The sequence below is a fragment of the Rhinatrema bivittatum genome, chromosome 11, assembly GCF_901001135.1.
Source record: "Rhinatrema bivittatum chromosome 11, aRhiBiv1.1, whole genome shotgun sequence".
NCBI classification, from domain to species: Eukaryota; Metazoa; Chordata; class Amphibia; order Gymnophiona; family Rhinatrematidae; genus Rhinatrema; species Rhinatrema bivittatum.
In genome coordinates this window covers 55,654,783-55,668,845 of record NC_042625.1, presented here as the reverse complement: position 1 = coordinate 55,668,845, position 14,063 = coordinate 55,654,783, and the positions used below count along the sequence as shown (strand labels likewise).

Genomic DNA, 14,063 nt, shown 5'->3' with positions numbered 1-14,063 from the left:
AACAATGGGGATAGTGGGCAACCTTGCCTTGTATCCCCTTTCCAGTACAAAAACTTCTGATGAGGAACTATTGACACTTATTTAGGCTTTTGGTTCCTTAATAACATTATAGACTCATAAATGTGATCCAAGAAACCATACTTCAATACCACCTTGAGAGCCCCTCCTGATCAAAAGCTTTCTCCGCGTCAGAACTGACTATCAAAGGTTCTAAGTAGCTATGTTGTTTGCAGGCTTCTACTGATAATATTAATCCTTTAATGTTATCAGAAGACTTCCTTCCATGGACATAATTTGTTTGTTCTGGTAATATTTTTGGCATTGACAGTTTTAACCTATTGGCAATCACTTTAGCATATATTTTTATATCCTGGTTTAAAAGGGATATTAGCCTATAAGTAGCAGGGTTTGTATGGTCTTTGCCCAGTGTAGGCAGTACTGTTATTGCTGCCAGCTTTATACTTTCCAGCCGTTCCTGTTTCTGGATCATATTTTCAAATAAATCCCGCAATGGCTTTACCAGATTACCCTTTAAAATCTTATTAATACATAACTGGAAAGCCATCCATTCCTGGTGATTTACAATTGGGAAGCCCTTGAAGGATGTGTTCTCTCTGTTTTTCTGTATTGGCCGATTTAATCGGGATAGCATCTCTGCTGACAATCAAGGTGTGTGAATTTTTAACATAAATGTATCCCTATTTTCAATGTCTACGGTTTCGGCTTTATACAGGGTGGCCCATGGAAAAGTAGCCCGTCTCCAATTCCAGTGCATTGTAGGCAGGCTACTTTTCCATGGGCACCTGTATAATGTTTTATAAAATTCCTTAAATACATTTCCTATCTCTGTAAGTAGTTACTAGCTTTCCATGCTCAATTTTAATTCCCCCTATAAATATAATTGTTCTTTGGGCTTTAGCAAGATTTGCTAACATCTTCCCTGACTTATTGCAGTGTTGGAACAATTTTTGTTTGAACATAAATATTGAATGCATAGCTTTTTGGTCAAGTAGATCATTCAGTAATTTTTGCACTTCCTTAAAATGGATTAATTACTCATCTGTTGACCTGCTTTTTACAGTACTGTAGCTTCTCTAATTCCAAAATATCCTGATACAATTTTATTCCCTAGCTATAGTATAGACAATAATTGCTCTTCTAACAGCTTTTGTAGATTCCCAGAATAGTATGGGGTTAGCTTTATGCAGTTCAATCAACTTCCATTTCTCTTTGAGAAAGAAATTTAAAATTTGGGTTTTTATTTAACCATAAGGCCATGTGCCATTTAAAGTTTGACTTTTATCTGACTGCCTAATTAATGAACATCTCACTGGGCAGTAGTTTGAAATAACCAAATTTTCTATCGATGCACTATTTATTCAAGTAAATAGCTACTCTGAAATTAAGACACAATCAATTCTTGGGTTAGTGTGTAAAATCCTTCTCTTACGGATGAAGAACTCACCATGTATCTATCACAAAAAAGGAATTCCTGTCCAATATAGGATCCACCACACAATTTAAGATCACCCCCCAAAATTATAGGGGCTGTTCACATATTCATAACATCTGATACGAGCTTCACAAAAAATGTATGATCATACTGATTAGGAGCATAGACTGAAGCCATAACCATTGTTGTCCCCCCACAGTTGGCCTTTAACCAACACGTCTACCTTCCGTGTCAGCATGCACACTTTCCATATTGATTGGCTCATTTTTATGTATCAGTATTGCTACCCCATTTTTCTTGGATGTACCTGAGGAGTAAAAAATCTGATAACACTATCTTCTCAAGCACACAAAAATGACATGTGCAACTTTATCCTTCATAACAATAATCAACAGTGCTCAGCCTTTTTGGACACCAACTGCTGAATCCTTTATTCACCTCTCCCTACATCCTGTTCAACCTCAATCAAGGAAAACTTATCCCAATACCATAACTCAAAAGAGAAGCCTTCCAAAGAGTTAATGTCAAATTAAGCAGGGACCCCACTAAGAAAAGATCAACATAGGTATCTAATCTCTAATTGCCAAATATTTCCCTTTAAACCTCCCAGAGAGAAGTTCCACTTACTTAATTCAGTTAATGCAGTTAGTGTAGCTGGGTTCAAAAAAGGTTTGGATAAGATCTTGGAGGAGAAGTCCATTAATGGCTATTAATCAAGTTTACTTAGGGAATAGCCACTGCTATTAATTGCATCAGTAGCTTGGGATTTTCTTAGTGTTTGGGTACTTGCCAGGTTCTTGTGGCCTGGTTTGGCCTCTGTTGGAAACAGGATGCTGGGCTTGATGGACCCTTGGTCTGACCCAGCTTGGCAATTTCTTATGTTCTTATACATTCCCTGCCTTCCTCTAGGAACACAGCAGCACCCTTCTCCCAATAGCAAATAGTTTAATAATAACTAACTTAGAGGCCAATTCTGTAAGGTACGTGGGAAAATGGGTGCTCAGTGTTGAGCGCCCGCTCTCCTGGGCACACGATTCTGTATTTTTTTTTTTTTTTTTTTAAATCTTTATTTATCATCTTTTCAAAACAAAATACTAAGTAATTTGCATAGAATCACAAGAGATTGAGAAATTGTTCTTTACATGAAATTCTTATTTGAAATTTAAAAATTAAATATTGAAACATGACAAAATTTCACAATCTCTACCTTTCGTAGGTAACTGAGGAGGAAAAGAATAAAAGGAGAACATAAGAAACAATTTAGAAGTAAGGCTGGGTTTAAACATCAGATTCATTTACTGGATCCAGCTCTATGGGCTGCGGGGTCTGCTCTCGTGCCTCTAGAAAGGCTTGAAGTTGTTCCGGACTAAAGAACACATAAGTATTCCCCAAAAGTTTGACTATGCACCTGCAGGGGTACCTTAAAATATAGGTACCTCCTAGTGCAAGCACTTTTGGGCGCAATGAAATAAAATTTTTCCTTCGCATTTGCGTTGGTTTTGCCAAATCTGGAAAGATACGATTCTGTATTTAAATGAGGGGTCGCGCTAAAAAGGAAACGCTAGGGTCAAATAGGTGCTAGGGACACGCTATTGACCCTAGGAAACCCAGGAGAGGTGGCTGTCAGTGGGTGATTGAGAACCTGTGTGTGTGAGAGAGCATGAATGTAAGTGTATGATTGAGAACGTGAATGTGTGAGAGAGATCATGTGTATGTATGATTAAGAGCCTGTGTGTATAAGTTAGAGAGAACATGTGTGCCTGTGTGTGATTGAGAGCTGGTGGAGGTGAGAGAGCATTTGAGTATGTGAGAGCCTATGTTTGTGAGAGAAAGAGACAGCATGTATATGTGTGATTGAAAGCCTGTGTGTGTGTAAGTGAAAAGACAGCATGTGTATAAATGTGATTAAGAACCTACATAAGTGAGAGAGAAAAAGCATGTGTATATGTGCGTTATTGAGAGCCTATGTAAGTAAGAGAGAGAAAGCATGTGTATATGTGTGATTGAGAGAGAGCTTGTGTGTCAGAGGAGAAAGTTGCAAGCAAACCATCCCACCTCTTGCGAATTCAAAACAAATCTCAGGGCACCTAGGTATCAAACATTCCCAGGTATCTAGAGCAAAGCATTTATTATCCTTATTTTTCATTATTGGTATGTGTGTTTACTATTTTTATTGGTATCTAGATATTTTTGATACGAGTGTTTAATTATTGGATATTCCATTCACCAGCTGTTTTGAAATCCTGTTCTTTTTGTTAGTATGGTTTTACTGCTATTGATTTTATATTTCTTGATTTGTTTTGAGGACTGGTGAAGTTTCTCTTTTTTCTTCCTTTGTTACACTGCATACAGTCTCTCTGGCCAGTTCAGTTTTCGTCTGCATGTTTCTATTTATGCTTTATGGTCTCTTTATTCTTGGGAGGATGCTTGTCCAATAAATTCCAAACCTGCTCCTGCTTTTTTTTTTTTTTTTGCACCTCCACCATCTGCTGGAGACAGAGAAATACTGATGGACTGTAGGTGGCACCTCAGGATATAGGGCAGAGTCTGTCAAACTTCTGTCTCCATCTGCTGGTGGGGAGGCAAAACCCAGGAGTCTGGACTTATCCGTGGTACTACAGGAACGAAAATTAGCAGGTAAGAACCAATTTTCTTATTTCCATTACCCTCAGCAGGAAAGGTAGAGAGGTAAAGTTCTTGGATAAAATAAATGACTGCTTCATGGAGTAGCTGGTACAAGAACCAACAAGAGGGGAAACTATTTTAGACCTTGTCCTTAGTGAATGTAGTACAAGAGGTAACAGTGTTGGAGCCACTCGGCAATAGTGATCACAACATGATCAGATTTGACTTAATAACTGAACAATAAAGAAATCTACTGTGACAGCATTTAACTTTCAAAAAGGTGACTATAATAAAATGAGGAAAATGGTTAGGAAAAAACTGAAAGAAGCAGCTGCAAAAGTTAAGAGTTTAAATCAGGCATGGATGCTGTTGAAAAAAAAAAAACATCTGGGAAGCCCAGACCAGATATATTCAATGTATTAGAAAAAGTGGAAGGAAGGCTAAATGACTACTGGCATGGTTAAAAGGTGAGGTGAGAGAGGCTATAATATCTAAAAGATCATCTTTCAAGAAATGGAAAAGGGATCCGAATGAAGGAAACAGCATAAGCACTGGCAAGTTAGATGCAAAGCGTTGATAAGGAAGGCAAAGAGAGAATATGAAAAAAAGCTTGCTGTAGAAGCAAAAACTCATAAAAAGATTTTTACAGGTATATTCAAAGTAAAAAGCCTGCAAGGGAGACAGTTGGATCATTTGATCAAGGGAGAAAAGGGGCACTTAGGGATGATAAAACAATAGCAGAGAGACTAAATTATTTCTTTGCTTCGGTCTTCACTGAAGAAAGATGTAAGATACTCATGCCAGAAATGAGGACGTGAAACAAATCTTGATGAACTAGGGCAAATTGACAAACTAAAGAGTAGCAAATCATGTGGACCAGATGACATATACAACCCAGTGTGCGGAAATAACTGAAAAATGAAATGGCAGACCTGCTATTGGAAATTTGTAAAATAGCATTAAAATAATCTGTGGTACCTGAAAATTGGAGGGTTGCCAATGTAATGCCAGTTTTGAAAAAGGGATCAAGGGGTGATCCAGGACATTATAGACCAAAGAGCCTGACAACTGTGCCAGGCAAAATGTAGAAACTATCATAAAGAACAAAATTGCTGAACAAATATAAAGGCATAGTTTAATGGGACAAAGCCAATATTGATTTAGCCAAGGGAAGTCTTGCCTCAGCAATCTCCTAAACGTCTGAGGGCATTAAAAAACATGTTGTGGTGAAACAGGGGTTTTGCATGCTTTGTAGTCTGTTCTGCCCTGTTACACTTTTTTTTCCAAGAGAGCTCATTTCCTGTGTGCTGACCTGCATGTGTGACCTCTGCACTGTAGTCTAAGTAGAGGGATGCTGCCTTGACTGAAGGTGGTTTGATCAACATACACATCCCAGCAGCTCTGAGTGTGTGTATTTATTTATTTATTCATTCATTTTTATATACCGACATTAGATCAAAGATATCACATCGGTTTACAGGGAACAGAAAATGAAATAAGCGTAAGGTTTCTTATTTCTTACAAAGAAAACGTGGTAACAATATAAAACTTAATTCTTACATGGGTAACTTAGTAACGATATGATGTTATAGTGAAGGCTGAGCTTTTAAAGCGTAACTAAAGAGTGTAGTAAGACTGAAACGCCCTGCATTGCCATTGGTCAGAAAGCTAACTTAATACTGTGTGCCCTGATTGGCCCTGCAGTCAGAGAACCTGCTCTGAGGGTTCTGGAACTCTCCAGTCTGGGCTGGGAGTACAGAGGGAATGGATCTTTGTGCTAAGGCCCTGTTCAGCTCCTGTGAGCAGCCTTTTCCTGACCTCCCAAGGTACTAGTTAAGTAATGAAAAGTGTTCATTTAACATTTGCTGTATAATCCTTGTTGTTTTACCTGTTTGTTGGCAGTTTAAATCTTTTATCCGATCACTGTTCCTACTTTTTCTTAATAAACTTATTAGTTTGTCTGTCTGGACTGATTAGCGATCCTGGTATATTGTGTATTTGGTCTGTGGGTGTTTTGCTAGGAACTGTGTGATCCCATTGTCCCTAGAAACCACCAGGGGATAGCTTGGGGTTGAAGAGTTTGCCAAGATTTAAGCAGGAACCCAGTTGATGGGTGGGAGGTTACCAGTGTAGGAACAGGTGGGCTTGAGCAGTTTTTGGCAGGACCCTCCAAGTGACCACAGGGTTACCCTGAGTAGGTGTTGGGGGTAGGGCTGCGGCATTATATTGGATAAAGATGAGTCGGCAGATATAGTGTATCTGGATTTCCAGAAGGTATTTAACAAAGCCCCTCATGAGACTTCTTAGGAAATTAAAGAATCATGGGTTAGTGGGCAGTGTCCTATTGTAGATTGAGAACTGGTTAAATGCAAGAGAGTAGGGATAAATGGTGAATTTTTCCAGTGGAGAGAAGTGAATAGTGGAGTGCCCCAGGGATCTGTTCTGGGACCACTGCTTTTTAATATGTTTATAAATGACCTGGAAATGGGTATGAGTGACGTGATTAAATTTGCCAATGACACAAAGTTATTAAAAGTAGTTAAATCACAAGAGGATTGTGAGAAATTGTAAGAGGACCTTGCAAAACTGGGTACACAAAGAATAAAATTTAATTTAGACAAGTGCAAAGTGATACACTCGGAGAAGAGTAACCCACATTATAGCCATATAATGCAAGGTTCCACATTAGGAGTCGCCACTCAGGAAAAGGATCTAGGTGTCCTAGTTGAAAATATGTTGAAATCTTCTGCTCACTGTGCAGCAGCAGCCAAGGAAGCAAATAGACTGCTAGAGATTGGGAGGGAATGGAGAATAAAAATATAGGATATCACAATGCCTCTATCGCTCCATAGTGCAATCTCATCTTGAGTATTGTGTGCAGTTCTGGTCAGCACAACTCAAAAAAAGATGTAGCAGAATTAGAAAAGGTACAAAGAAGGGTGACCAAAATAATAAAGGGTATGGAACGATTCCCCTAAGAAGAAAGGCTAAAGAGGTTAGGATGCTTCAGCTTGGAGAAGAGACAGCTGAGGGGAGATATGAGGTCTATAAAATGAGTGGAATGGAACAAGTAAACAAACAATGGTTTACTCTTTTGAAAAGTATGAAGACCAAGGGACACACAACGAAGTTACTAGGTAATATATTTATAACTAATAAGTGAAAATATTTTTTTACTCAACACATAAATAACCTCTAGAATTTGTTGCCAGAGGATGTGGTGAAAGCTATTAGTGTGGCTGCATTTAAAAAAAGGTTTGGATAGATTCTTGGAGGAAAAGTCCACTAACCATTATTAAGGTAAAGTTGCAGAAATCCACTGCTTATTCATGGAATAAGCGGCTTGGAATCTATCTACCTCTTGGGATCTTACCAGGTACTTGTAACCTGGATTGGCCACTGTTGGAAACAGGTTACGGGGCTTGATGGACCTTTGGTCTGACCCAGTATGGCAAGTCTTATGTTCCTAAATACATTAAAAAAAACAAAAATAGAGGACAGGCATTTCTGTTTTGTCCTGTATGTTTGTTGATTAGATTATAAGCTGTGATGAGCAGGGACTGTCTCTGTTTTTGTACAGTGCCACATATGTCGAGTAGTGCTGTAGAAGAGGGAAGTAGTAATAGTTCAGGGGTGGCCACATGGCAACTGAGCAGCACTGCAGAGAACAGGAGAAGAGCTGTAGCAGGAAGAACAATAGAATTACAAAGAAGAAAACTGTCTGTTACACCCTAGTCAACATGGTTTTAGGAAAGGTCATAGTACAGAGTCATTACTTCTTTCATCCTTCGATACAATAATCAGAGGCTTCGATTCAAGCACAGATTATATAATGGTTCTACTTGACATTTCAGCAGCCTTTGACACCTTAAATCATGACATTCTGCTTCTTGATCTCAAACAGATTGGTATTAATGGAACAGTTCTACAGTGATTTACGTCTTTCATAACAGAACGACCACAGTGCATCAATATAGGAATTTCAAAATCTGAATGGTATATAACAAAGTTCGGAGTCCTACAAGGTTCATCACTCTCCGCACTTCTTTTCAATATATACTTATTACCCCTTTGTCATCTTCTGTCAGGTCTAGATCTCTGCTTTAAAATTTACGCGGACGACATTCAATTCATCATGCCTTTCTCAGACACCTGGAAAAAAAACTCTCTCTCTCCTTCAACTACAGTAAAAACATGGTTTATTTATTTATTTTATTTTATATACCGGCAACCGTTTGCACATCGTGCCGGTTTACAGATAACTTACAAACAAGGATATATAGGCAAAGCCTTTACAAAGAACAGTTTGTAACAATAAACTCAGTAACATAGCAATAAACAAGATAAATAGGTGGGGAGGAGAGGTATATAGGTAGACAAGACAAAGAGAGAGGGAGGGGGGAGGGGGAAAAGGATACATGAGGAAAGGTATGTACAGGGGTTTGAGGAAAATGTGATAAACACATAGATTATTTACAGGCTAGTATAAGCGCAGAGGAACAATGATTGGGGGGGAGGGGTGGGTACTAACTGAAATTTTAGTTTTGAAGTTCATTGGGGGGGGTGGGTGCAGGGAGTATGTCCTGAAGAGGGGGTGTTGGTGGGGGTAGGCGGTTGGGTGAGGATGTTTGTAAGGGATGATGAAGATTGTGATTGGGGGTATGCTTGGAGGAAGAGCCAGGTTTTGAGTTTCTTTTTGAAGGTGGGTGTGGAGGTTTCGGTACAAAGGTCAAGGGGCATGGAGTTCCAGAGGGAAGGGCCTGCTAGGGAGAGGGCCCGTTTGGTGGTGGACATAAGTCTTGTGGATTTTATAGAGGGGTGAAAAAGGGTTCCACGGAGCGAAGATCGGGTGGGTCTGGTAGAGGTACGTGGGAGGAAGGGGGGGTTTAGCCAGTTGTAATGTTCATTAGTAATACTTTTGTGGATGAGGGTAAGGGTCTTGTAGGTAATGCGTGAATGAATGGGTAGCCAGTGGAGATTAATGAGGGTGGGAGTAATGTGGTCTTTCTTTTTGGCATTAGTGAGGATGCGTGCAGTGGCATTTTGGAGGAGTTGGAGAGGTTTGATGTGGGAAGCAGGGAGACCAAGTAGGAGTCCGTTACAGTAATCAATCTTTGAGAAAATTATAGATTGAAGTACTGTGCGGAAATCAGAGAAGTAGAGGAGGGGTTTAAGTTTTTTCAGGGTTTGAAGTTTGAAGTAGCAGCTGCTAAGAATAGATTTGATGTATGGTTTGAAGGTAAGTTGGTTATCAATTATGACCCCCAGGTTTCTTGTGTCAGAGAGAAAGTTAGGGGGGTGGAGGGGAAGGGTATGGGTATGGATGCATGTTTGGTGGAGATGAGGAGGAGTTCAGTTTTTTGTGGATTAAGGGCTAGGTGCATGTCAGATAGGAGTTGGTTTATAGAAGCGAGGATGGTGTTCCATTTTTGGATAGCAGTGAGTGCAGAATTTGTGAAGGGTATAAGGATTTGCACATCATCGGCGTAGATGAAGTGTGTGATACCAAGGTTGGAGAGGAAGTTTGTGAGGGGGATCATATAGATGTTAAATAGGGTGGAGGAGAGGGAGGAACCTTGGGGGACGCCACAATCAAGATTAACAGGAGGGGATGTAAAATTGTCAGTGAGTACTGTGTAGGTACGGTTGTGGAGGAAGGATTTAATCCAAGCCAGAGCAGTACCTGTGATTCCTATGTTGACGAGGGTGTTGATAAGGATGTTATGATTTACAGTATCAAAAGCGGCGGAGATGTCGAGCATGGCGATGAGATAGGAGTTACCCGCATCCATGCCTTTGATGATGGTGTCAGTAAGTGAGAGGAGGAGGGATTCCGTACTGAGGTGTTTTCGGAAGCCATGTTGTGTTGGTGGGAGTAAGTTGGATTGTTCTAGGTGGTCAGAGAGACGGGAGTTAACTAGTTTCTCAATAATTTTGGAGAGGAAGGGGAGATTGGAAATGGGACGGAGGTTGGATAGGTTGGAGGGATCAAGGGAGGGTTTTTTTAGGATGGGTTTGACCACGGCTTGTTTCAGGGAGCTAGGGACCAGGCCGTGTTCTAGGGAACAGTTCACGATTTTGGAGAGTGAGGAGGCTATTGTTTTGGGAATAGCGAGAAGTAATTTGGGAGGGATTGTTTCTGAGGGGTGGGAGGAGGGTCTCATCTTTTTTAAAATGTTTTCTATTTCTAGAGTGGAGGAAGGTTCGAAGGATGAAAGGGGTGGGAGAGTGGGGGGTGGGAGGGTTTATGATGTTAGTAGTGGGGGCGTTTTTGGTGTTGGGGTTAAATTTGGCGGTGATGTTGGAAATTTTGTTCTTAAAGAAGAGGGCAATTTCATTACATCGTGTCTGGGATACCAGATTCAATTCATCAAACCCCCCCCAAGATCTTCACGTTCGAAGGACAAGACATCCCTATAAAATCGTATGCAAAAAATCTAGGTACTCTCATTGATTCGAAGCTGTCCATGGCTAACAACATCTCAGCCTTAGTCAAAAAATCCTTCTTTAAATTGCAAATGTTAAAGAAACTAAAACCCCTGCTATTCCCGTCCGATTTCCGTTCAGTTACTCAGGCATTAATATTAACATGGGCAAATGTATCCTCCATCCATAAAAACAGCACGTTTAGCATTAACACGCAAACGAGCATTCTCTGTTGCAGGACCTATCCTTTGGAACTCTATTCCAGAGGAACTTCATTTGAAAGCCAATAAGATAGGTTTTTAGGGATTTTTTGAACTCTATCTTTTTAACTTGGCTTATAAAATTAGTTGAATCTTAAAGAAACATTTCTGCTCCCTCAGTGGACCTCTACTGCTTGTTAACGATGTATCTGTAATATATGCTATGTTTTATCCGTTTTATTATATATGTTTATTTGTAAACCGCTTAGACAGTCAGAATCCTGCCCAGTTCGCGGTATATAAAAACTTTAAAGCAGAGAAGAGCCATTCTGCTCCAACTTTTCTTATGCCTCCTGACCTCACAGTGCTGCTGGTGGCTGCAGGGGGTTTTCTCTGCTCATCCCTGTTCTACTCTCCTCCATCCCCTCACCCCTACCAGCCGCAGTGAACGACAGGAGGGGAAGGGGGTAGGGGAGTGAGGCTGGAGCTGACGGGACAGCAAAGAACCAGTCAGCTTCTGCTCAGCCCTCAGCATCTTGTCCAAACACCCCCCTCCCTCCCCCAACACACACACTCCGTGTCTGGAATAGAGGGCACTTCTCTATGCAGCAGTATGGAGGGGAGAGACGGCAGTGTACACAGCCACAGGCCCAGCTGCTTACTATGCAGATGGGAGGAGGAAGTCACCAGAGCTCCAGTCAGGCCAGAATAATTTGAGGGGAGAAAGGGGGATGAATGTGGCTGAATACTTTGGGGAGCACTGCATGAAGTGAATGTTGGGGGAGAAGAAGGGGTATGAATGGAAGGAGAAACTATGCAAGAGTGGATGAATGCTTCTGAGGGCAATAACGTGAAAAGGGATGAATGTTGCAAGAGTTGGGGGCGGGCGGACACAAGGAGGAGCTTATGCTGTAGGGAAGACGGTGGGGAGGGGGGTGAATATTGTTTCCCTCCCTATCTTCCTGAAGTCAGTAATGTAAATGTGATAGTCTGGCACCTTATTCCTCCCCAAAGTCCATGCTGCCACTTGTTCTGCAATAGGTATGAAGGGACTAGTACCTGGATGGGGGAAATAGAGGGTGGAGAGAGGGCCGGGATAGGGTGTTATATGAGAACTATGTGTGGGGAATGGAGGGGGTGGGGGCCAAGAGAGAGGCAGGATGGAGGTAGAAGGGATTCAAAAGAATGGGGAAAGGCAGCAGAGGGGTGTGGGAAAGCCAGGGGGAAGGTATGTGTGCAAGAAGATCAGCAATGATGTTTGGGTAGGGGTGGTGATGGAGGCAGGAGCATGAGAAAGCCAGTGGGAATAAAGGGAAAGGGAGACTGAGAATGGGTGACAATCATAGGTGGTGAAGGTGGAAGGAAGAGAAAACTAGAAGGGATTAAGGGGGAGGAGAAGGGTGATGGGGCAGGGGAGAGAAATGAATCTAGAGGTGTGATGGGTGGAGCCAGAGATGGTGATTGGATGGGGAAAGATTTGAGAGAGAGACAGACATGGGGTTTGGAGGGGAGGGGGGCAGTGCAAGAGGGCTGAATGCTTTTGGGAGGAGTGACTACAAAAGAAGTGAATGTTTGAGGAGAGATGGTAGATGTGTGAGAGCCAGAAGTGGTAATGGTAGAGGGTCATAGAGAACACTGGAGGGGAGAAAGAGAGCGAGCATGAGAGCCTGGGGATAGAGAAGAGGGTATGAGGGCAGGGGAGATACTGGTGGTGGGCAGAAGTGAGGAGAGAGAGATAAGAGTAGCAGACGTGGTGGGGAGGGAGAGTTAATGTAGCCACTGCACCCCTGTCATTCTTCTTGTGGGGTTTGGGGAATGTTATGCAGGTGCTGCTCAGAGACACTGGTAGGGGCAGGGTGGGGAATTGAGAGAGACTGATGGGACAAGAAGGAGAAATACAGACATTGGGGCAGAGTGAGGGAGAGAGGGGGAGATGCAGGTCAGAGACTAGTGGGAACAGGGAGAGAGGATTGAGAGAGATTGGTGGGGAAACAGACTGGTAGGAGGATTGAGAGATTGGAGGAACAGAATGGGATTGAGAGAGAGGGGACTGGTGGGGAGAGGGTGGGAGGATTGAAAGATGGGGGACAGAGTGAAGGTTCGAGAGAGACTAGTGGGAACAGGATGAGATTGAGAGAGTCTGGTGAGGAACAGGAATACTGTTGGAAGGGAGTACTTCCGTCTCCCGTCTCATTTTTTTAAAAAACATGAGGCTCTTCGCTATTGTGCTTTCCATTTTCTTGGCTCATAGTACATGAAAAGTTGGCCACCCTTATAATAGTTGGTAGAAGGTTGGCTCCAGCTTTAAGTTTTGAAACTGGGGTTAGATGGAGTCTGTTTTTCTTTTAGATCTGAGGTGAGAAATTTGGGCATCAGTAGTCATGGACTCAAAATTAAATTTGGATACATATATTGTACCCCGACTGTGCATTTCCACTCTTATACCTCTTCTCGCAGGAGTCAGACTTTAAAATAGTAATGCACACAATTACATTATTGTAACCCTGTTTATAGGCTTGCCACCTATTAACACATTAGAAATTATTCAAAATAGGGCAGCTTGATTACTCAGAGAGGAATGCTGCCATACTGAAAGAGCTTCATCGGCACCTGCTCTTATATTGCATTACATGTAAGATCCTGGTGTTGACATTCAGTACCCTGTCTGAGAGAAGCACTAAGTAAAAGATTGTTTATCTTGTTATATTCCTTAATGTGCTTTAAGATCAGCTAAAGAAGCATTTATTTATTTAAAAAATCCTTCCATTCTGCTTTAACAATCAAAGCAATTCACAATAAAACATTCATAAAATGATTAAAACAGTAAACAAACTACCAACCTTTTGGTATGCACTCAGTTTAAAAGTATGTAGCTAAATTATTTTTTTTTGCAGTTTTGTTTTTAGAATATGCCCTGTGACTTTATTTTTAGCTTTTAGATTTACTCTTAAGATTAGATGTAGTGTGCATTGTTAATTTTGTACATGATTGTTATTTAATTGATTTGTTTTGGATGTGCTTTGAGATTTTGATATTTCACCATGTTTTATTTTAAAATTTAGTTAAGGTTGTTCTGAATTCATGTTCAATGTAATGTACATTTTATCTTTTATTAATTTTATATGTGACAGCTCTTTGTTATGTTTCTGCTTTTAGACTCAACATGGAAAACCAGATTATAACACTCATTTATTTCACCATGAAATAGCAGATGTAAACTAAAAATTGTTCATGGGTTTGTTTGTCACTTCTGCAGGTTGGCTCTTCCAGGCAACATTTATCCTGCCAGTAATGAAATATTTTCTTATATTTATTACTTTGAACCTTCCTCCTTGCAACATTTTTTTTAAATTTATAGA

At 40.9% G+C, this 14,063-nt stretch overlaps 1 protein-coding gene across 5 annotated transcripts in view; it reads left to right on the top strand.

The window, feature by feature from the left end:
* PRKAB1 (protein kinase AMP-activated non-catalytic subunit beta 1) overlaps window positions 1–14,063 on the top strand; it is a 51,812-nt gene that overhangs the window by 18,187 nt on the left and 19,562 nt on the right. The window lies entirely within an intron of this gene.